The 22,835-nt window shown below is 34.4% G+C and overlaps 1 long non-coding RNA gene across 1 annotated transcript; it reads right to left on the bottom strand.

Moving 5' to 3' along the window:
- Positions 1 to 8,764: 8,764 nt before the first annotated feature.
- LOC127834799 (uncharacterized) lies at positions 8,765 to 22,285 on the bottom strand. Its single transcript, XR_008028198.1, has 5 exons — positions 21,977 to 22,285; positions 17,351 to 17,487; positions 16,249 to 16,380; positions 13,987 to 14,112; positions 8,765 to 12,673 (listed from the first exon to the last, which is right to left on the bottom strand). It is a non-coding gene; the product is annotated as an uncharacterized LOC127834799 (long non-coding RNA).
- Positions 22,286 to 22,835: the final 550 nt, after the last annotated feature.

The following is a 22,835-nucleotide window of genomic DNA, read 5'->3' as shown; positions in this document are numbered from 1 at the left end:
ACGATTTTCAGCCTTTACCCTTTTCATTATGATGAAAGCACTCTCGCAGTCTGAAGTATACACAATCAGTTTGTAAATTACACTTATATTAGATCTGTTATATCGCTTTGCTTTAAATAAAAACACATATTTTATTATGTAAGCAAAAAAGCATCTTTCGTTTGTGTTTTTACACCTTAGTCAAGTACCTATGAGCTGTAGATAAAGGGTGGAGCAGGCCTACAACTTTCAGCTTTTTGACATGTTTGAGGCTGTTCCGTAAATGGATGGTTACTCATTCCATTGTCTCATCAGTATTTTTGTCTGTGCTCTGTAGGCTTCTTTGAACATGTCATTTGTTAAGTGTTGCGTCAAGGGTAAGATGTAAATCATTTTGTGCTAATAAAGCAAACACAATTTGAAATTGTGTTGAATTTATTAGCACAACATGATAACGGCAAACACATAGTTCAATTTATAAAAATAGACGCGGTTGATTTTTACCAACATAAAAAATAAAAGAGACTTGTTAATACTTATTCGTTTTAAATATGCATGTATATATTTAATATTGACACACAATCCAAACTAAGATGAGGAAATCACATTTTGGCTTGAAGTTTGTTTCAGAAGTACAGTCGTTACCCGATGGCTCGAACTAGCTAGGCTCGAGTTTCCGCTTGGCTCGAAAGTAATACAGAGTTTAAGCAGCATGATTACTATTCAAATATTTAGGGATGAAAATCGATTGCAGAATCATTTTAGTTAACAAACGTTTGCCCCCCCCCCCCCCTCCCGTAATAAAAATTGGTTGAGTGGCGTAAATTTGTGTCTACGGTCCCCGCGAGTTTCAGGCACCGTGTTTCAACTTATGTCGGAGGAGCTGTGATTGCAAGGCAACAAATTACGACAATAAGTTTGGATGGTCTATTAAACAATTTAATTTCGTAATGGATGTTTGTATCTTCCCTATATTTGTTAACGCAAAGACATTCACGTTTGTTATGTAAACACTATGATTCCGTATTATTTTCAATACCACTATTCAGAAAACTCCAAATATTACCCGTACAACACAGATACATACAACGCAAAGTGATCGAATATATTCAAACACTGCCTTTCAACGGCTTATGTTATTTATTCGGGGCTAAAACCGGTTTAAAGGTTGGTAGGTTTGAAATATACAGTAAGACCAATGAACTCTTGTTTAAACCCACAAAGAGTATGTGTCCATCGGTTGTGAATATAGAATCCATACATGCATCAACAAATCTCTATCAACGTAGAAGAAATGCGAGTTTAATACAATGTTTAAAATATGAAAGGTGTTTTTGAGCATGTCTTAAAACGGTCACAAAGATTACGACTTATGTATTTTTACTATGTTGATAGCCGGTATGCGTGTGCTTAAATTATCACATTTCAGTACACCCAACCTTAAATTATTCCAAAAAAAGAATCACTGGCATACATTTATATTGATCCATAGAACTTCGATTATGTATTTTGCACCTGTCGGTCTGATATCATCATACTTTTATGGAACCATTTTCGAAACTCGATCTGAGGTTTAAGGTTGAACTTATTCAAATGAATAGTAATTTTCACATAATTATCCTTGATTCTTTCAAATCACTAATTTTAAGTTGATTTTAAAGGTTGATCATTTTCATTAAAGTCCCCCATGCGCACTGTCCTAAATTTGTTTATGGTTTTGTCAGTAAAGTGTCGATTAATTGCTCACCTGCGTCATAAACGATTGCTGTCCTAACCTTGTTTCATTTCAGTATTTTCGCGGCCATTGCAGTAAACGTTAAAAGATGAGTGCACATTTGAGTATTGAAAACCATTCATGTTTTACAAAGTTACTTTCACGACATATTTGAAACTGTGAAGACTTTAGGTTTGCATTTTCTATGGCAAATTATTTAATGTAGAGACATTAATTTCATTTGTTTTCCAATTCCCAACAAAAATGGACAGAGTACTATGAAAATGCAAGTTTTAATACAATGTGTATAAGCAAACCTAAAACATTCAGCGTCATGGCAGTTACTAGCGTTTTGATTTAAATCATCTAACTTTTAATTGAAGTATGATGTCTGGTGTATATTAACCACAGTCAAAGTATTTTTCACACCATAGGCAATGACAATATTTTGCCATAGAGGAACAAATACTGTTTATTATTGCCAATGAAGGTGGTGAAGCGTCGTCGAAAACACCAACATGCATTCAGTTATCAAATGCTGCAAATAGTTCCTTTTTTATGGCAAGCGGTTCGACGCATAATCCCAAGAAACTAGGTTTCTCATGAGAACCTAGGTTTATCAAATGAGTACCTAGGTTCTCATGAGAACCTAGGTTTTCAAATGAGAACCAAGGTTTTCAAATGAGTACCTAGGTTCTCATTTGAAAACTTGGGTTCTTGAAGCCATGTGCAATCTTCAAGCGAGAACCTAGGTTCTCATTCTGAGAACCAACCTAGGTTCTCATTCTGAGAACCAACCTAGGTTCTCATTCTGACAACCTAGGTTCTCATGAGAAACCTAGTTTCTTGGGAGTATGCGTCGAACCGCTTGCCATTCCTTTTCATTTATATAAACAAGTTACCGAATAATTAAAATGTGACGACTCACTTTTGCATGATCATTGAATGAAGTCAGCAATAGTACGGAATCCGGTTAGGGTCACTTGTCTAATTGTATGCAAGACAATCATTACGACAAAATATGTCGTGTGTTCAAAGACACAAGCAATTCAAACACATATGCTTTACTGACAATGTGATTATTCGATCAACAACCATGAGACATGCTTGAGGGTCAATAATAATTAAATTCTAAATTTTAGGTAAAATTTTAACACCATTAATCATGTCTAATCTCAGGTTTTACGTTCATTCGTCAACTTTTATAGCCTCAATACACATCTCTACTCGTTAAATGCTATTACTAACTATAAGCCCATGTAACAGATATTTCATAAATTAACCGTTAAGTTATAAAAGATCGTTTAAAGAATCACATTGTTATAATAAACATTACCAAAGTCAAATAGGGCTGTGTACTTTCTCATGTAAATATTTTGATTTCGGTTATCTAGAATTTTTAATTAAACAAATCGAAACGAGTTACTCGCTCACGACGACTTCAAAGAATGAGATACTTTTATTAACAAACATATATTTTTAAGTTGCTGTCGTCAAAGTTGCTTCGAGTTTAAACGATGTTTAATTACTTTTGTTTAAATGTTTATCATCTAGCTCCTTTGAACAGTGCATGTTGAGTTATTAAAATTAATAAAAGAAACGTGTGATGTAAATTCTGCACTTTCAAGTTCACCTCGGACATGTAAAGAATATTCAGATGCAGGGTGCAATAATATACAGTTGGAAGCCTATAAAGATAACTTTTAAATGCAATTTTATCGAAAGGACCCTCTTGATCGATAGCAAAATATTTACATAGTTAGCTATTGAAATCAGACCGAAAGTCAATCGAATATTTAATTATATGATTTATGCAAGATTTATGGTAATTAAATGTTGCCATGAAAAGGCATTTAGTTTGTTGAACAATATTTCAATACGACTGGGCTTGGTTTAAGGATCCGTAACAGCCGCGTGAATAACAGTATTATTTAGATTGTTTAACAGCAAAATAGAAATGTAAATGTGATGAATATTATTCGCCAATATAATATCGGAGTCTTTAAACGGCATTGACATATTGGAAACATGAGTTGATGCCCATTAATAATTAAATCGTGTATTAAGGACGATAGAAAGAATTGAATCCATTTATATCCTTTTTAATTTGACCTGGGTCGAATTCCCTCAAAAATAGTAGGTCTCAGTGTGAGTGGTTGCACCGCCACTCACAAACTATTTTTTATACCTAAACAATGTGCCTTTGCTGCTGCGTTATTTGCGTTTCTTTGGTGTTTCCTCAATGCATAGATTGAAAGAAGGCCTTAAGTGGAATTATTTCAATAGTTAACATTCGGTCGTATTCGAGAACCCTGACGGTATCAGCTTTATTATGAAGCAATTAAGTGGTGCAACGATTGTATTTAAACATGTCCATTACCTTCAGGTCTCTTTCATTAAAACACGCACTGTTTTGATGTAGCTCGTATTCAAATATATAATCAAACTTTAAACAATTTTAACGGGGCCATATTTGCAAATTATTCCTTGCTATATGTTGAGACAAGTAATAGGTGTTTTAGTAATAAACACTTTAGCGACGCAGTAACCTTAAATGCGGAATATTTTTGATGAACATGATTATTCAATGACAAAAAATGGTTATCGACACTCGATAAGTTCGTTCAGCAATTGTCCAATTATTTCCTCAAACCAATTATCGTCAGTTATTGCGTTACGTGGTTGTCTACAATATTAAGTACTTGTATATTATTGAAAGTATATTACATGAACTCAAATTATGGGGAAATGACATTGTTCAAGCGGTTTTCAGTTAATATCAAATAACAATAACGCGATTTCTAGAGAATACACTTAAGAGCAAGTACCTAATCTAGAGTGTATAGTGATATTTTAGCAGCGTATGTGTATTATACATTCTTAGATTTGATAGCGTGATATAACGCAAATGTCTATTTTGCTTGCCGATATTAAGGCAGCCGAACAAAGCCTAAGGCCTTCGGCGGTAATATACTTTTTAAGTCATTGTGTGGAATCGCTAATGCATTACCCACGCGACTATTGCAAAAGTGTCAGTCATTATGATTTGCTATAAGTCTAGAGACGTTATACTTTTGTCTATAATTAGGTAAATATGGTATGAATTTCTATTGAATTTCGATTATTGAATCATTTACATTTTTTACTATCAAATATCATGCAAGGAAATTATTGCTATGTTAGAATTACATTTGTATATGATTTTGATATTGTTTAATGTGTTAAGGTACGTTACATACTTCGATATAATGATCAGCCTATTTAAGCGCAGTGTTATAGGGTCTGTGAATACCGATTGGTTTATTGACCAATGTGTAATTCAAAACCTGTTAAGTAGTAAACTGCTATCATTAGATTGCTTGCGTTAATATGTTTACGATTCAAGTATTTTTAATATGAAATATACTAATTAATTATACAAATATACAAATAAACAAAAACTAAACGTTCAGCTGAACCAGTAGAAGACACAGTCACATACCTAGTTATAGTTTACGATGCTTTATGTGTGGCAAGGAAATAATTGCCAAACAGTGAGATATAAACGGTCGTGTCAGTTTTGGAAGGAAAACTATTTGGCAAAAAAATATGGAAATACAACGCCTTTGCAGCAACATTTACGACAATGATTTTTTCCTTCTATTTTCATTGGATTTTAAAAGTATTAAATAAAATTTGTTACTTTGATAATGATAAGTAGTTATATCTCTATTTATAGTGAAAATATTGTGAATAAACATATTAAATTTGGAATACAGATTTATAGTGCTGATTGTGCACTACGTGAGCGAGGTGTTTATTTTGCGGATCGGCTAGTATGAATTACGAGTGTTATAAAGCCCTATTTGTCTGCGTGAACAAATTTGATGCTTTAGATGCACACTTGCACATCATGTGGAGTTCTGCAAACATCATTAGATACAGACAGGCACACTATTAGGAGTTCAGAATACAGATTTATAGTGAAGATCCTGTATCTTCTATTTACCAGCGTCTCTTCGTCTCTTCGCAAGTTTTTATACGGGTGTTATAGCGTTGGTGAAGTAATGGGCGCCTATAAATCTTTATCCAGATAACGTTCGCATCGTGCTTATAATGTACGTTAAAATCGGGTTTATAAATTATTGGTCCCTAATGATCTGTGCTCAGTTTACATGACATGCGCTTATATACGTCCATTATCCCAAAGTTGAACCCTATAAATATATGCGTCCAAAAATTGAGTGAGATTGGGATATGCATGGGATAACTCATTGACTTCTATCTATGGACTATCTGCGCGAATACGAGTGTACTAGCGTTTGGGAACTAATGAGCGCCGATTATTCTGCGTCCAGACAACGTTTTTTATATCCCGTGTAAACGGTTATATTCGTGTTTAAAAATCATGGTTTAACGGTAATCTGGGCCCAGTAACATTTACATACGGTCGTACGTGCATTATAGAGCATTTAGAGCCCTATCAACCTGAGTCGAGAGTCAACACATTAAGCATAGGCGGCTCCAATGGAGGGGAGCGGACGTGGCGTACGACCCCCCCCCCCTAAAATCTTCAAAGTAAAGTCAAATCATTTGATGTTTCACACTTAGCTAGATCTAAATCACCTATGTAAACTAATTTTTATCTTCTTCTTCGTACACAAAATTGCCCACTAATCACAGACAATCGCTAAAATGTGTTAACTTTATACTCTGTGTCGCCCGGCGTATAAACTATGCATATTTTTGGCATTATAAGAAGGTACTTTGATGAAAGTAAATAAGGCGTGACATGTCCGAAAAGTGGTTGACAAAGCCTTCAAAATCACTTTAATCGTGGGGCTTCCGGGAGGGGGGGGGGCTTCTGTTGAGTGTGCTTTAATGCTATTAATTGCATCAAATAACTAAGTTAATTAGATTGATGTACGTGCATGAAATCTCCGCGTGTTTTATTTTTTATATTTTTTTTACCATTGTATAATTAATACCCCACCCCCTCCAAAAAAGCATCCAGACAACGTCCACCTCGTGCTTATACGGTACAATTCGGGTGAAACCAGGGATGGATGCCTATTTATCTGCGCCCAGTTAACGTTCACATGCGAATATATGGTCTTAATTGCATTATAGTGTAATAAAACCCAATAAATCTGCATCGTATGGCTTAATAAAACCCAATCAATCAGCATCGAGTGAATAAATTGAGTTTCTTTATACGGTATCAATTGCATGAAGAAACTGGTCCACTTCTGTTTATCTGTGTCCATAGAATATGCACATGTTATTTTACGGATTAAATAGCGTTGAGGAACACATGAACCCATATTGGTATGCGTCTAGACAACGATCACATCGTGCTTATACATCGGGTTTTTTAAATGAAGGACAAACAAACAATCTCAGGTGCTTATCCCTTTACCTCTCACAAATGCACTTTGATGCATTTAAAGTCCTTTAGAAAATTAAATTAAATAAGTCCTTTCTTAACATATTCAAGTTTTAAATGCTTCATTTCCAATCCTTATGTACTGATGAGTAACAAACAGCATAAAACCTTAACAGACTGCGAGTTGCTGTTCTGGGTTTATGCTGGTTGCAAAATCAATTTTCACTTTGCTTCTTATGGGAGAAAGGGTTATACGGTCTATATTACATTTTAGAAGTTATACATTGTAATTACCTTATAATTGATGGAATGTTATTGTCAATGACTTTATGTTCTCTGATAATGTCATATCTTCCGTTTTAAGACAAAAATTGTTACAAACAAAAATGCTTAGAACAAGAACAACATTTATTCAGCAACAAAGCTTATACAAGCTCATAGCTTACATTATATATGGATTATACAATTTATTTATAAGTGATGGTAGAAGATAACGAATGGACGATATTGTTATGAACTGGTTAACATGGTATGTTTATGAAGGGAATACATGATTTCATATAATATTGCAACTTTTTTAATTAATGACATTAACATGATAAAAAGGAGTACACCTTATTGGTAAATGTGCGTGATGCATATGGATCAATTGTTAGGCTATAAGACTAAATATATCTAATATGTATATCATTACATACATACATACATGCATGCATACTAAATATATACAACTTTATATGGTATTTCAATATGAACACACATCTATGAGATTTAACCATCCTTAGCCACATAGGTGCTGTTGAGTGCAGTCCTATGTTTGGTTAAATTTATTTGTTGCGAAAACCCGGACTAGACTTAAAAGGTTACAAATAAACAATAATTACAACTTTAAGTATTTTAAGATCATCTTTGAAGAGTGTCGCCATAACTAATGCGATAACGACGAATATGGTTAATTTCACAACTATACACAGTTAACATCATACGTCTCCTAAAATGCAGATAAAATTGACGTTTTAACAAAGCATTATTTACACGAACTTCATCTTTAATATTTACCGATTCAAGGTGAAATGGGAGAAATGGTGAAATGGTTTACACACAATCTATACATTGCTGCCATTCACGTCTGTGGCAAACCATCTCGTTTCAAGAAAATCATACCATAACATCAAATAAACTATGGTTATACGCAAATGCTAAACAAGAGCACCGCCTTGCGGGTGCAGACCGCTCATCTATTTTCTTTTTAAAGGTGAAGGGACTCTCATTTTCAATCACAAAGGAGGGAGGAGTGGAGTGAAGAGGGGTGTATAGTGTGGGGTTGTGGACATTTATTACATTATCTTCCAAAAAAGCGAAAAAAAAAAAAAAAAAAAAAAAAAAATCCGGGGGGGGGGGGGGGGGGTTGGGGGGGGGCGATGGGGGGGGGGGTTTGGGTGCGATGGTTGGACGGTATTTCAAACATAACCATTTTAAAAAAAAAAAATGGGGGGGGTATAGTGTGAGGGTGTGGTGGTAATTTGTGAGATGATCTTAAAAAAAAAAAAAAAAAAAAAAAAAAAAAAAAAAAATTAGGGGGGGGGGGGGGGTGGGGGTGGGGGGGGGTATAGTGTGAGGGTGTGGTGGTCATTTGTGAGATGATCTTAAAAAAAAAAAAAAAAAAAAAAAAAAAAATAGGGGGGGGGAGGGGGGGGGAGGGGGGAGGGGGGGAGGGGACGGCACGGGGGATGGTTTGGGTGGAGTCTATTGTGGTATGTCAGGTAAGAGTAGTTTCATCAAAGTATCAATCAAATCTAATCATAAATAAAGAAGTTATGGCAATTTTAGCAAAATTTAATAATTTGACCTTGAGAGTCAAGGTCATTCAAAGGTCAAAGTAAAATTAAAGTTGCCAGGTACAGTAACCTCATGATAGCATGTAAGTATTTGAAGTTTGAAAGCAATAGCCTTGATACTTAAGAAGTAAAGTGGATCGAAACACAAAATTTTACCATATATTAAAAGTTACTAAGTCAAAAAAGGGCCATAATTCCGTAACAATGACAACCAGAGTTATGCAACTTGTCCTTTTACTGTACCCTTATGATAGTTTGTGAGTGTTCCAAGTATGAAAGCAATATCTATGATACTTTAGGGGTAAAGTGGACCAAAACATAAATCTTAACCAAATTTTCAATTTTCTAAGTATAAAGGGCCCATAATTCCGTTCAAATGCCAGTCAGAGTTACATAACTTTGCCTGCACGGTCCCCTTATGATAGTTCATAAATCTTGCAAGTATGAAAGCAATAGCTTTGATACTGTAGGAATAAAGTGGACCTAAACACAAAACTTAATCAAATTTTCAATTTTCTAAGTATAAAAAGGGCACATAATTCTGTCAAAATGCCAGTCAGAGTTACATTACTTTGCCTGCACAGTCCCCTTATGATAGTTAGTAAGTGTTGCAAGTATGAAAGCAATAGCTTTAATGCTTAAGGAATAAAATGGACCTAAACACAAAACTTAACCAAAATTGTCAATTTTCTAAGTATAAAAAGGGCACATAATTCTGTCAAAATGCATGCCAGAGTTATCTAAATTTGCCTGCCCAGTCCCCTCATGATAGTAAGTAAGTGTACCAAGTTTGAATGCAATAGCATTGATACTTACTGAGAAAAGTGGAACTAAACGCAAAACTTAACCAAAATTTTCAATTTTTTAAGTATAAAAAGGGCACATAATTCTGTCAAAATGCACGCCAGAGTTATCTAACTTTGCCTGCCCAGTCCCCTCATGATAGTAAGTAAGTGTACCAAGTTTGAATGCAATAGCATTGATACTTTCTGAGAAAAGTGGACCTAAACGCAAAACTTAACCGGACGCCGACGCCAACGCCAACGCCAACGCCAACGCCAACGCCAACGCCGACGCCGAGGTGATGACAATAGCTCATAATTTTTTTTCAAAAAATAGATGAGCTAAAAATGCATTGATTTTTAATCAAGAAAACATATAAACTAGCAATAAAAGAGCGCAAATATGAACGCTTTTGTTTTGCAGACGAATTAAAAAATATAGAAAAGGAGAGCGTATTAATAAAAGAAAGGCACAACATTAAATATATAATGTTCATCAAACCCGATATTTTTGGTGTATTCTGCAGAATGCGTCTTAAATTAAAGAAGTTAAAGCGAACCACTCAACCGTAGATGATATTTATATAAAAAAATAAACACTCGTTCGATGTGAAAGAAAGCCAAACATGAAAGTACTACGATCAAAGTGCGAATAAAAGTATATATACATTTATAAATGTTAGCAAAACATGACATTTCTAAACGTTGGAAAATTAATAAATTAACAAAACAATAATAAAATCCCGGGAAAGCAACAACCTCCGGATGAGATTATCAAATGTTCAATAGTAAGACATTCAAAAGCAAACAATAACCATTGGTTTAATCAATTAATATTCTTGTCTTGGTGCGAAGGGAAAAAGTCATGGTTTAAAGAAATTGACGTAAATGATGCCAACAATTATAAACGCATACCTGTATATGGATATTTTCACGGATTTTGGCATGTGTTGAAGTTTTAACAAGGGACAAAATTGTCACAAAACCAGGTTTTCATTGTGAAAAAAAAATCTGATAAAGGGAGAAAACTCAAACTGAACTTTTGAAATGACCAAAAAAAATTAACCCCCTTTGTAAGTTTTTTTTTTTTTTTAAATCTATTTTTAGTCGTGGCGACCTTGACATTGGAGATATTGACGTGATTCTTTCGTGGGACACACCGTCCCATGATGGTGAACAAATGTGCCAAATGATTTTAAAATCTCACAATGAATGACATAGTTATGGCCAGGACAAGCTCATTTATGGCCATTTTTGACCTTTGAACTCAAAGTGTGACCTTGACCTTGGAGATATCGACGTAATTATTTCGCGCGACACACCGTCCAATGATGGTGAACAAATGTGCCAAATGATTTTAAAATCTGACGATGAACGACATAGTTATGGCTCGGACAAGCTCATTTATGGCCATTTTTGACCTTTGAACTCAAAGTGTGACCTTGACCTTGGAGATATCGACGTAATTATTTCGCGCGACACACCGTCCAATGATGGTGAACAAATGTGCCAAATGATTTTAAAATCTGACAATGAACGACATAGTTATGGCCCGGACAAGCTTATTCCGCCAGCCCGCCAGCCAGCCAGCCAGCCCGCCAGCCAGCCAGCCCGCCAGCCAGCCAGCCCGCCCGCATTCGCCAATCTAATAACCAGTTTTTTCCTTCGGAAAACCTGGTTAAAATAAAAACGATGAAATAAATAAAATAATGTAAAAAGATAAATGTTTACATCGGAATTAAATAGCTCAATAATTAAACAAGAATAAAATCAAAGATAAAAAAGTTTTCCTAAACTAGTCTTAAACAACTGACCATTTGAGTAAAAGACTAGAACTTAAACAACTCGCCCATCTGTGATCGTATAGTAAGTAATATGTTTATGTTATAATTTATATCAGCAATCATCGTACTGTCACAAAATATAATGATAACAACAGAACTCGCCAAATTATTCCTTCGTAATGCTTTAAATTTTTAATGTGTTTAAATCATCAAAATATGCAAATACTGTAATATTGTAGAGCTTAGTAAATGTTCAGTATTACCGATTCCTCGCAAAAATAAAACTACAACGAAAATTTTGAAATCTGAAAAAAAATCAATTTCGTCAATTAACCAAAACGTGAAAAGGTCCATTTAACAAAACAATGGTGCAAATCTATTCACAAGAGGCAAATTAATATCAGACATCAGAATTTTAATATGCTCACTATTTACAACAAATGTAAATGATAAAGGAAAATTATGTCGCATGTTTCGTTTACAAAACAATGTATGACCTTAGCATCTTAGGCCGAAAAGTAATATATGAAAATATAAGAACACAATTTCTTAAATTTTGCTTAATGAGATGTATAACTCTGTCAAATGTTATGTATCATCCTCTTATCTATATTTATACTCATACCAAGTTTCAATGAAATCCGCCAAAGCACTTCCAAGATATGGCTCCGGACACAAAAAATTATTAAAATATTTTCGCAAACTTAATGATAAATCCGAAATGTTGTTTACATTTCGTGACGTCATTTGACGTTGCAATGTTATTTCAGCAACATAACAAAATGCGATTGGCCAAGCAAACGAAAATAAGCCAATGAAAATCCTTAAAAAGTATATTACACATGTGTAAGATAAAAATATTCGTAATGGTTATATTACAAGGGGAAGCAGGGTATGGCATGTGATAAATATATATCTGTATTGAAGTAACTGTTAATTACACACTAAGCACACTCACAAGCTGAACTAAGTTGTGTTGGTCATCATTGCTATCACAACCTTCTTTGCTGCCTTATTCATGTGATATCTGATCACTTTTTTGTAGGGGCAAATCTCCTTTTAGTTCTTGATGGAGCAGGTGTTACATTCTTCATAACAAATAAGGTCAGATGGCGTTGCATTTCTTCAACATTTGCAACGCCCTCTTCCACCACAAGTTCTTTAATTTTTGAGGCAACATCACTGTCGATACGTTGCAACAGCCCAGCGTTCTGTTGAAGATTCAATAAGAAATTTAAATAGCAGCAATTAATATAAACATGCACTTTGCAAACATTATCACCCCAATGTACGATCATCTGCATTTTAATACAGATCTTCAAGCTAATATAAATACATTATTATAAAGAGGTGTCAAATGAAAAGATGTAGATGTCTCAGTGTCTGACAGACAGTGTGACCCCAGAGTGCGTTGTTGTTGATTAGTTAAGATAATCAGTAAAATTTGAATCTTACATTAACAAGAGCTTGTTAACAGACAAAACAGCAGCCCCCTAGTGGATATTTGCTGCATTGTATTTATATAACCATAGCAATCAGCAATTTGAACCATATTAAAGAAACTGACATGAAGTGCATATTCCCAATACGGCCATTTATGCCCTCCAAACTTTATCAACTCTGCTTACGTACTTTTTGAGTCAGCACGCTTTTAGTTTCCAATCATTTCTTTAAACTCAGCAACAATAATTTGCGCAGGAGGCAAAAAAAAAGAAGGAAATTGTACATTCAACTTTTTGTCCCTCTTTCAACATACCAAATTTCATCAACCTAGGTAATTTACTAGTTGACATATTGCAATATGCTGATTGCGAAGATGGACATACACACACACAAACGGAATGACAACTGCAAGTTCAATATACCTATGCCTTTCGGCAGGGAATAATAAAGAAATTATAATGGAAACCAGGGCATAATCTTTATGTCCTTCTTCTCCTCATTATTTTGTTATTATTATCTTAATAATTGCAAAACTTTGACTTCTTAAGAAAGTCTTTAAACAGTCATTTTTAATAAAAGTCCATATAAATCATTCGACCACTGGCGTGTGGCTACCTTCGATTCCAGGAGCATGCTTTAAACAATCTTTAGTTTTATTATTTGATGTCAAATAACAACTATCAAAACTCAAGCATTTAGAGAAAATTAATTGTAAGTTATTTTATTATACACATCATCTTTAAAGGAAAGATCTAGGATAATGTAAAGGTACAGAGTGCTGCCAAACAAATCAGGTTTAAAGCTGGAGCAGTCTGATGACATTTTTAAATATTCTGCGTAATCCTATTCATCTTTTAGTTAACACTGGTAAAAATAGCTATTAAGCAAAGTCTTTAGATTTGGTTTTAAACATTTGCAAAAAATCAAATTCAAAAGATTTTTACATTTTTTTAAATTATTACGTGCCAGGTAAACAAGAAATCCCCATGATGGGGCAACTGTTGACAATTTTGATCACATGTTACAGCAAATGAATCAACAGAAATTTAACTTTACAGAGTGTTACTTTACATATCAGTACCTTTCCATTTGTATGGTACTTGTGTTCGATGTTAGGAAACACCACCATTATCTTCTTGATGCCTTTACTCAGATCACTCCTCACATTAGAAGCAGCCATTTTTTTGTCCAGCTCGCTTGATGAACCCTTGTATTAAATGACATAATGTTGACAACCTAAACAGTGCTTAAAACCAACAATAGCAAAAAATGATTGGATGAAGATGTTTAATTTAATTGTCATCATATTTTGCTTATCACACTTTTACAGAGGTAAAAACAATAAAAATGAGGCAAACACAATACAAATGTACATTTTGTATGAATCAGAAGAAATTGATGATATAACCAGTGGATTTTGAGCATTGGTGCAATAGTATGGTTTCTTACGTATTATGATTGCAATAAAACAATGTAATGTACAGTAATTGTCCTGCTTGTGGGTAAATTAAATAAAAGAACTGAGGAGCTGCGCCATGAGCGCATGATACGCCCGTCGTTCGCCAATGAAGTAGTAAGGTAATAAATAACCCTTTGAATCATTTTTTTACTTCAGTTTATTTGTATTTGAATTAGGGATGGCATCGAATACCAATATCGGTATTCGAATGTTCGCAAATTCATTCAATCGAATATTCGAATATTCTCATAAAACGGCTGGATTGATTTTACCTTGTTATGTGTTCATTTCCATTGGTTTGTAAGTTATATCTGTTTGCTAAATACGAGGCTGTTTATTAACGTTGCTATCGAAAAATTGTATCGCTGTCGACTAATACTATGACCGGTACTGTGATCGGGCACAAATAGAATGTAAAACATCGTGTCATAGAATTTTAATTTTTAATGATTCCACAGATTTGTAGCAGACCGCGCATATGTAAAACTAAGTTTACACACATTACACGTTGCGGTCTTCTTATCCACAGACCGTGTAAAGTATTCCATACTGCAGAAGGGGCTGGTGGCATTTTCAGATTTGAATTATGATTCCTTGATGATTGTTTAGTTTATATCATCTGTTACTTTTGAGTAATTCACATTATTTAAATGTCTGTTCAAACTGTGATAACAAAAACTAAATTATTATTCGCAAGTAATTTGAAGCCCTTAATTGGTACCTAATTGACAAACAACAGTTCGGGCCCTTTCTTATAGTAAGTATATTGCATTGCGCGATTTGAGTAATACACACATTTAAATGGCTGTACATACTGTGATCACAATACTTAATTAATATTCGCCAGTCAATTGAAACCGTTAATTGGCACCCCATTGGCAAACAACAGTCGGGGCCTTTCTTAGAGCGTGTATATTGCATTGCGCAATCAACACTGATACGGGCCGCGTTATCAGTTTGACACGAAGAACGTCACGTCAAACATGTTACTCCCAGGTGGTTTCGGTTGCTTTTTAGTAAGCGGTTCGCAGGTCATTAAATATTGGTGAAATTACGTTTGAATAAAAATGCGAATTTGCGAATATCGTTTTTATTATTCGAATGCTGACCATTCAATCGAATATTCGAATATTCGAATAATTTTGCCATCCCTAATTTGAATACATGGTTTATTTTATAAGTACATGAGCATGGAGCGCCGTCTCCTTGACATTCATACCATATCTTTTTTTGAGTATATGTATGCATTTCTTTAGAGGATATGGAGTTGAAGTAAACCTGTTATAGATATTTTGACCAATAATAAAAGAGAAATGTAGATGGGTAAGTGGTAGTGTACAATCGGAATAGAAAAAAGCTCACCTTGTTCAATTTTTGACGAACAAAGTCCCATAACTCTGGAACGACAATTCAGAATTCCGTCAAAAACGAAAGGGGATCAGGGTTTATCAATATTAAGATTGTGTTGAAATTTGAAAAAAATCCATCGAAGGATATTTGAGCTACAGTAGGACATTCAATGAAATCACGAAATTTTGACGAACAAAGTCCCATAACTCTGGAACGACAATTCAGAATTCCGTCAAAAACGAAAGGGGATCAGGGTTTATCAATATTAAGATTGTGTTGAAATTTGAAAAAAATCCATCGAAGGATATTTGAGCTACAGTAGGACATTCAATGAAATCACGAAATTTTGACGAACAAAGTCCCATAACTCTGGAACGACAATTCAGAATTCCGTCAAAAACGAAAGGGGATCAGGGTTTATCAATATTAAGATTGTGTTAAAATTTGAAGAAAATCTGTCAAAGGATATTTGACGTAGCGTACGACATTAACAGACGGACGGACGGACGGGCGTATAAAAACAACACATCCAACCTCTTCAGGGGTGAATATCAACACTTCCTTCAGAATGATAGAAGCAGGACAGTCCAATTTTTTGGAGAGCTGCACTGCATGCCTTGTTTTCTATTTAGCATATGAATGTTGCTCACTGCTAACTTTCTTTGTCTGAAAAGTATGTTAATATCTTTACAACTTTATGTACATGAAAATGCATATTTTATCTGATATCACACAGTGTTGAGTTTTGACAACTATTTGGACCAAATTTGTTTAAGAACAGATACTGTAAGTCTAATTTCATCATAGTATTAGTCAGTATAAAACAAAAGGGTAAACATTTTACTCTGCATGGAATGATCTGAACAATGTTGGCATTTTACCAAGTCCAAAGAAATAAATCTTATATTTTTATCTGAGCATTCATCAAGACAATAAGAACAAAAAATTTTGTTTTGCACTGAAATCAACACCATTTTAAGAACATTCTTAACATCCTGTGTCCATCATTACATGTACATTGTTTATTTTTGCATTAAATGGCTTACAGGATGCGCTACATTGATGTTTCAAAGTTTATATATAAAAGATTCTTGTACATTTAGCTGATTCATCTGGATCCTATTTTTTAACAAAATTGTTATTAAATGCAATGCTTTCCAATTCAGTAAAGACTGATTTATATGAGACATTGCTATTGTATTGTTTTTGAAAATAAAGATTCTGCATACTAACAAGGTGCTCAGGTAAGCTAACAAGAGCACCGCATAAAAGGTGCCACTCTCGACTGCGGTTGCAGTTTTGAATACATGAAAGCTTGTCAGATTTTTTTTGTTTTTTTTAAGAGGTCACAGTGACCTTGACCTTTGACCTAGTAACCCAAAAATGCGTGTGACATGTAGAACTCATCAAGGTGCAGCTACATATGAAGTTTCAAAGTTGTAGGTTGAAGCACTTTGATTTTAGAGCCAATGACAAAATGTTAAGGTTTTAGCATGACGCGGACGGCCAATGACACGACGACGGACACGACACAACAAGCTGGCTATGACAATACCTCGGGTTTTCTTCGAAAACAGCCGAGCTAAAAATCAATGACAAGCATGGAGGGGAAGGTTACCATTTTTCTGTCCAATACCTTCTCCTTTTCCAGTTTTCTCTTCTTATGCTTGTCTGTACCATGGTGGCATTTCAGAACCTAATGTCCAAGGCTCACATACATATAAGGGTTCATCCCATGGACCCAACAAACCTTATGGGAGGATGAAGTAAAAACTGAAATTATTCATCACAACAGATTTTTTTTATTTTCTGCTTATGTATACACTTTATTTAAAAAACACAAAAAATTGAAATTAAACAAAAAAATCCATAGCATGAATTCATTCATTTAATAGGAACAAGAGATGTGTTTGTCAGAAACACAATGCCCCCTATTGCGCCGCTTTGATTTTTGTTTTACCTTGACCTTTCACCACTCAAAATGTGCAGCTCCACGAGATACACGTGCATGCCAAATATCAAGTTGCTATGTTCAATATTTCATAAGTTAATATTTCAAAAGTTATCGCAAGGTTACCAAGGTTAAAGTTTTGGGACAGAATGACAGACAGACAGGCCAAAAACAATATACCCCCGATCATTCGAACTGGGGGCATTACAATAGTTGATAAAGGTACATAGAATCACATTGTTCTTAAAAAAAGAGAAAGTACAAATGTTTTCACCTTCATAAGTCTTCATTTTAAAACTTTTTTGATTTTTGAAAGACAATTAATAAGGAATTTTGTGACAGGATATGGGAATGAACAATATTTTATCAATTGGGGAAAAATTCTTTCATTTTTTTAAGTCAAAATATTAATGCAATTGGGGAAAAATTCTTTCTTTTTTTTAAGTCAAAATATTAATGCAAGTAAAAAGCTATCTGTGAGGCATGCTTTTTTCTACTTACCCGTTGTGATAAATATTCAGGCCATATAAAAGCTAAAAAGATTTGATAACGTCTTTACAAACTTATTGTATAAAAATAATTAATACCATAGTGTATTGCAAACATTTCATCATTTAAGAAATATATGAGTGTGGCAGAATTTATAGGTGCCAGTGTAAATTTAGTATTAATTTAGTAAATGGTGAATAAAAAATAATAACATAAAAAAAATAAACTTCACAATTTTTTAAATATTTTGCTCTAACATGGCTCATCTTGAAGGACATACGCTTTTTTGTACAAATTCAAGTGATTAACATTGTAATCAAATACTGAGAAAACACTGCTTAATGCCCCTGTGTTGCCATGGCTGTGAATACATGGCTATCATCACCTGGGTATAAATATCCATGCATCCAGAACAGTATTTACAGATTGCACTGCTGTTACTTAATAATAAATAAATGAAAATAAGTGCATGCAGAACAATGTACGCTGAATTGCTAACAGTTGATACCGTTATTTTCCATTAGAAGTTTACTGTGTTTATTTAAAAAGCACTGGAATGATAATTTGTTAAATAATCAGAGCTCGATTCAATGTATTCAAAATGACAATAATGGAAGGTAATTGTATTTCTCTTCAACTTATAATTGATAATATTTGACAACAATTTCATTAATAATATTCACTCTAGTCAAGGTCTACAAAACGGTAGTGTCAATATTGTAAGGAAAACAAAAATGGAAATGCTGAATTTTTTGGTTCTATAACTGATTATTTAACGATTATACTATCAATTTCATGTTTTTAAATTTGTGCTTTTGCATCGTTAAAACAATTAAATAAAAGTATCTTGTCTTCATTGCGATTTCTCGTGTGAAGATTGGCAGACGACATCTTGAAAACTTTGACAAACATGCGGTAGAAGTTTCTTTACAGCAAAATTTTTGTTTCCTAACCATGTTGCCAAATTGTCCTTACAATACTGACTCGACAAAGGTCTACAAAACGGTCGTGTCAATGGTCCCAGTGTCAATATTGTAGCCTGCAACCCGGGTGAGTCGCGGTACTTAAGGAATATTCATTTGCGTCTAGAAATCATCTTCAAATATCAGATAAATAATTTATAAGACAAACATATCTGACTTAACTTCATTGGAAAATAGCCTTTTTATGACGAAAATCCTTCAATTTTAACTGCAGTATCAACAAAAACAACACCACTGTCCGCCATTGTTGTTTATTTTCCCACCCGATTGACTCGCTGTAAAAAGGTTAAACGACACTAATATTAAATTTAACATGATTAGACATAAAAATCTGACATACCATTCAAAGTAACAATCAATAACGTATATAACAATTAGAACATATGGCATTTAAGAAATCAAATAAAATAAATATCACAGTTATGTTCAAGAAGTGTCTAATTTTAATTCTCAATATTCAAATAACTGTTCATGTTCATTTATTCTTCTGCGCATTGAGGACACCTGAAGAAGCTATCTCGCCTCAAGAAACGTACATCAGTGCAGAAGCTCAGATGTACCCAATGTGCACACACACTACATTCACCCCATTTCACAAAAACAACCGAAACATCCTTCCCCATCTGGAAAACAATTTGAGTTTTATCTAAGTTCAACCCTCAAATCTATTAGCTAAATATTGAAGTGTTTATAGAGCCTGACCTATCGAAATAATTTTAAAAAATCGGTGGTGTGTAACCCCTTCACAAAGAGAATAATATTGGTAGTGTCTGACCTAAACAACTGCAAGCAGACGAACTTAAACAGTGAATAAGTAGAAAGGGAAATTTCATTTTAACATGGATTTTTACATAATTTTGGTTTAAAATGATGTTTTAAAGCGGGTATATACGATTTTTTATATGTGTTTAATTGTAATATATTGATAAAATATGTTTCAAAAACACAAAATAGGCAAGAAAAATTATACATTAAAGCCGAATTTTATAAAATTCAGCAAAGACAAATTAGCGCCCCGAGCCGATAGTGACGTACATATTTTTCTACAATAACCGAAGCATTCGTCTTTGTATTATAAACCGTTAAACTACGAGGGGTGTTCCAGAAGTTCGTGGATTTTCGCTATAACTTATTAGTTTGCTGGTAAAAGTCAATGAAATTTACATATTATACAAACCAATTATCACGGACTTTATATATAAGCTAAAAATGCATGAATTCCATAAAGCGCGTTTGAAACGCGTTGCCATAGAGACCTCAGTAACGACATGCGGCGCACGCGTGTATTTGTTTATAAGTATGAGCGTTACGCGAATTTAAATTTGGTTTAAATGTCGTTGATAAACAGAATTTACGGCAAATTTCACGTTACAGCGCCTAAGTCCTCCTTACAGCCCGGATTTGGCCCCTATGGACTTCCGCGTCTTCCCGGAAGTTAAATCACAGTTGCGCGGTATACGCTTTGCAAGTAAACAGGAACTTACAGTTGCAGCAAAGCGAATCGTGTCGTCTTTTGACGCTGACTGGTATAGAGACACTTTTGACAAGTGGATTTCCCGACACATAAAGTGCATTCGCGTTGGAGGTGATTATGTGGAAAAGATTTGACAGTTGTTAACTTCATAACGTCATTGACGTTGAACAGAAACGTTACACGTGCGTCGGTGTGCGCATTGTGCACATGTTTAAATCTCTGATATATATTTGTTGTTTTATGTATTTCCATGATATTTGGAGAGTATATTTGAAAAGGACGAAATATTCTTAACATGCTATTTGTTTGTCCATTTATGTTACCAAATGAAAGTTATAGCGAAAATCCACGAATTTCTGAAACACCCCTCGTAAGTTTAGATGCACATCGTACATGTATGGTATACATGCTGGCAAATTCGGCTGTACAGCCGTTTTCAATTTCAGAATTAAATATCTGGCTTATTTCGCATTTTTCGACACATGTTTTTCTTAACTTTTATTTTAACTTATATTGAAATATATATATAATAAGTTTTTGACACAGTTTATATAAATTTATAAATATTTGACAAAATTGTATATACCCGCTTTAAATCGTTTTTGGGTAGTTACTTACCAAAAATCTATTCATACTGGCAGCAAAAGATGTTTTCTGTCAGATTTCAAAAGTAGGTCATGCAGGTTTGTTTACATACACAATCCAGAGGGCGCTAATGAAATACCGCGAGTCAAAACGACCCGCGACTCCATTCGGTACCCCTCGCAGATTATCATAATCGGACTCGGGAGAAATACGGGTTGAATGAAGTCCGCCCACGTGATACCATTCTAAGAATGTTACAACAACAAAAACAATAACAACGATGGCGTCCATAATTCCTGTAAAGTTTGTACTTGCTCTGGCTTCAGAGCATAGAAAATCCCCATTTTCATCTTTGCAAAATGTAAACAACTCGCAAAACCGGCCATGTTTGTTTTTACTATGTAATTTTGATTCGCGTAGGCCCGCGTAGGTAGACCGCAATACCGCTTCCGAAATGTGTATTCATACTATCTCCTTCGAGGTACTTATCCGATGTTTGACGAAAAGGGCCGAGAATGTGCGATTGCCGCGACTCAACCGGGTTTGAGTATAAGGAAAACAAAAAGGAAAGCTAAGTGTGTTTCTTTCAAAAGAACTATTTTTTAAAGATTAACATGTCCCTCTTTTCTTTTTTCATTAAAATATGTTTGAGTTTCTTTCAAACGCCAGCTGGTTACAACCACAACAGTCAATTAAACTTTGAAGAATAATTAATTTATGCTTCTTTCAACAGAAATCATTACGTTTAGATATATGGACAAAATAATAAAATGAATTTACCTGAATTACCAAAGTTTTTTGTGCTGTAACCAATTATGTATGTTATTCGTATCAATTTCATTTCTTTTTATGTAAGCTTTTGCATCGTCAAAACAATAAAATAACATTATTTTGTCTTCGTTGCGATTTCTCGCGTGGAGATTTACAGACGCCATCTTGAAAACTACGACCAACTTTCGGTATCAGTCTCTTTACGTCAAATTTTTTGTTTCCTTACATCGTTGCCAAAATGCCCATACGATACTGACTCGACGGATATAAACAAATGTACATGAGCAGACAAACAAGTACACACCATAAACAAATTAAAATAAAACTAGCTCACCGCCTTGAAACGGACAATCCAAACCTCACAATAGACAAATAATATTTCACAAATAATTAAAGAGAAAATAAAATAAACCTGAAAGCATTGCAACTCAAAATAAATATAATTATCATATATTTATTTTACATTTAATGCACCAGCTTCATTATCACCATTTTCATCATCATCGTTTTTCATCATCATCATCATCTGACCACTGGGGAAAATAAGAGACAACGACACAGAGATCCTCCACCAATCAGGTCTGTTGTGGGCCGCTGAGAGTATCTTACCATATGGAGGGACGTCTACTCTTGCACATTGTCCATGCAGCTTTTCATGTGACGGCCTCGACGACATCACTGGAGTCCTGGAACACAGCATTGAACATAAAGTCCTGTGTGATGATGGGTCCAAACCAAGCCAGCTTTCTTCGTTTTACGGTCACCAGAAGGGGCTGTTGTGGGCTAACAATTTCTATCATATTTCAGATGTAACCGTTTGTCTAGTGTTCCATGCAGGAGATGCGAAGAAGTCTTCGGAGACACCAGT

This window comes from Dreissena polymorpha, chromosome 6, assembly GCF_020536995.1.
Source record: "Dreissena polymorpha isolate Duluth1 chromosome 6, UMN_Dpol_1.0, whole genome shotgun sequence".
NCBI classification, from domain to species: Eukaryota; Metazoa; Mollusca; class Bivalvia; order Myida; family Dreissenidae; genus Dreissena; species Dreissena polymorpha.
This window is presented reverse-complemented; position numbering and strand designations above follow the sequence as displayed.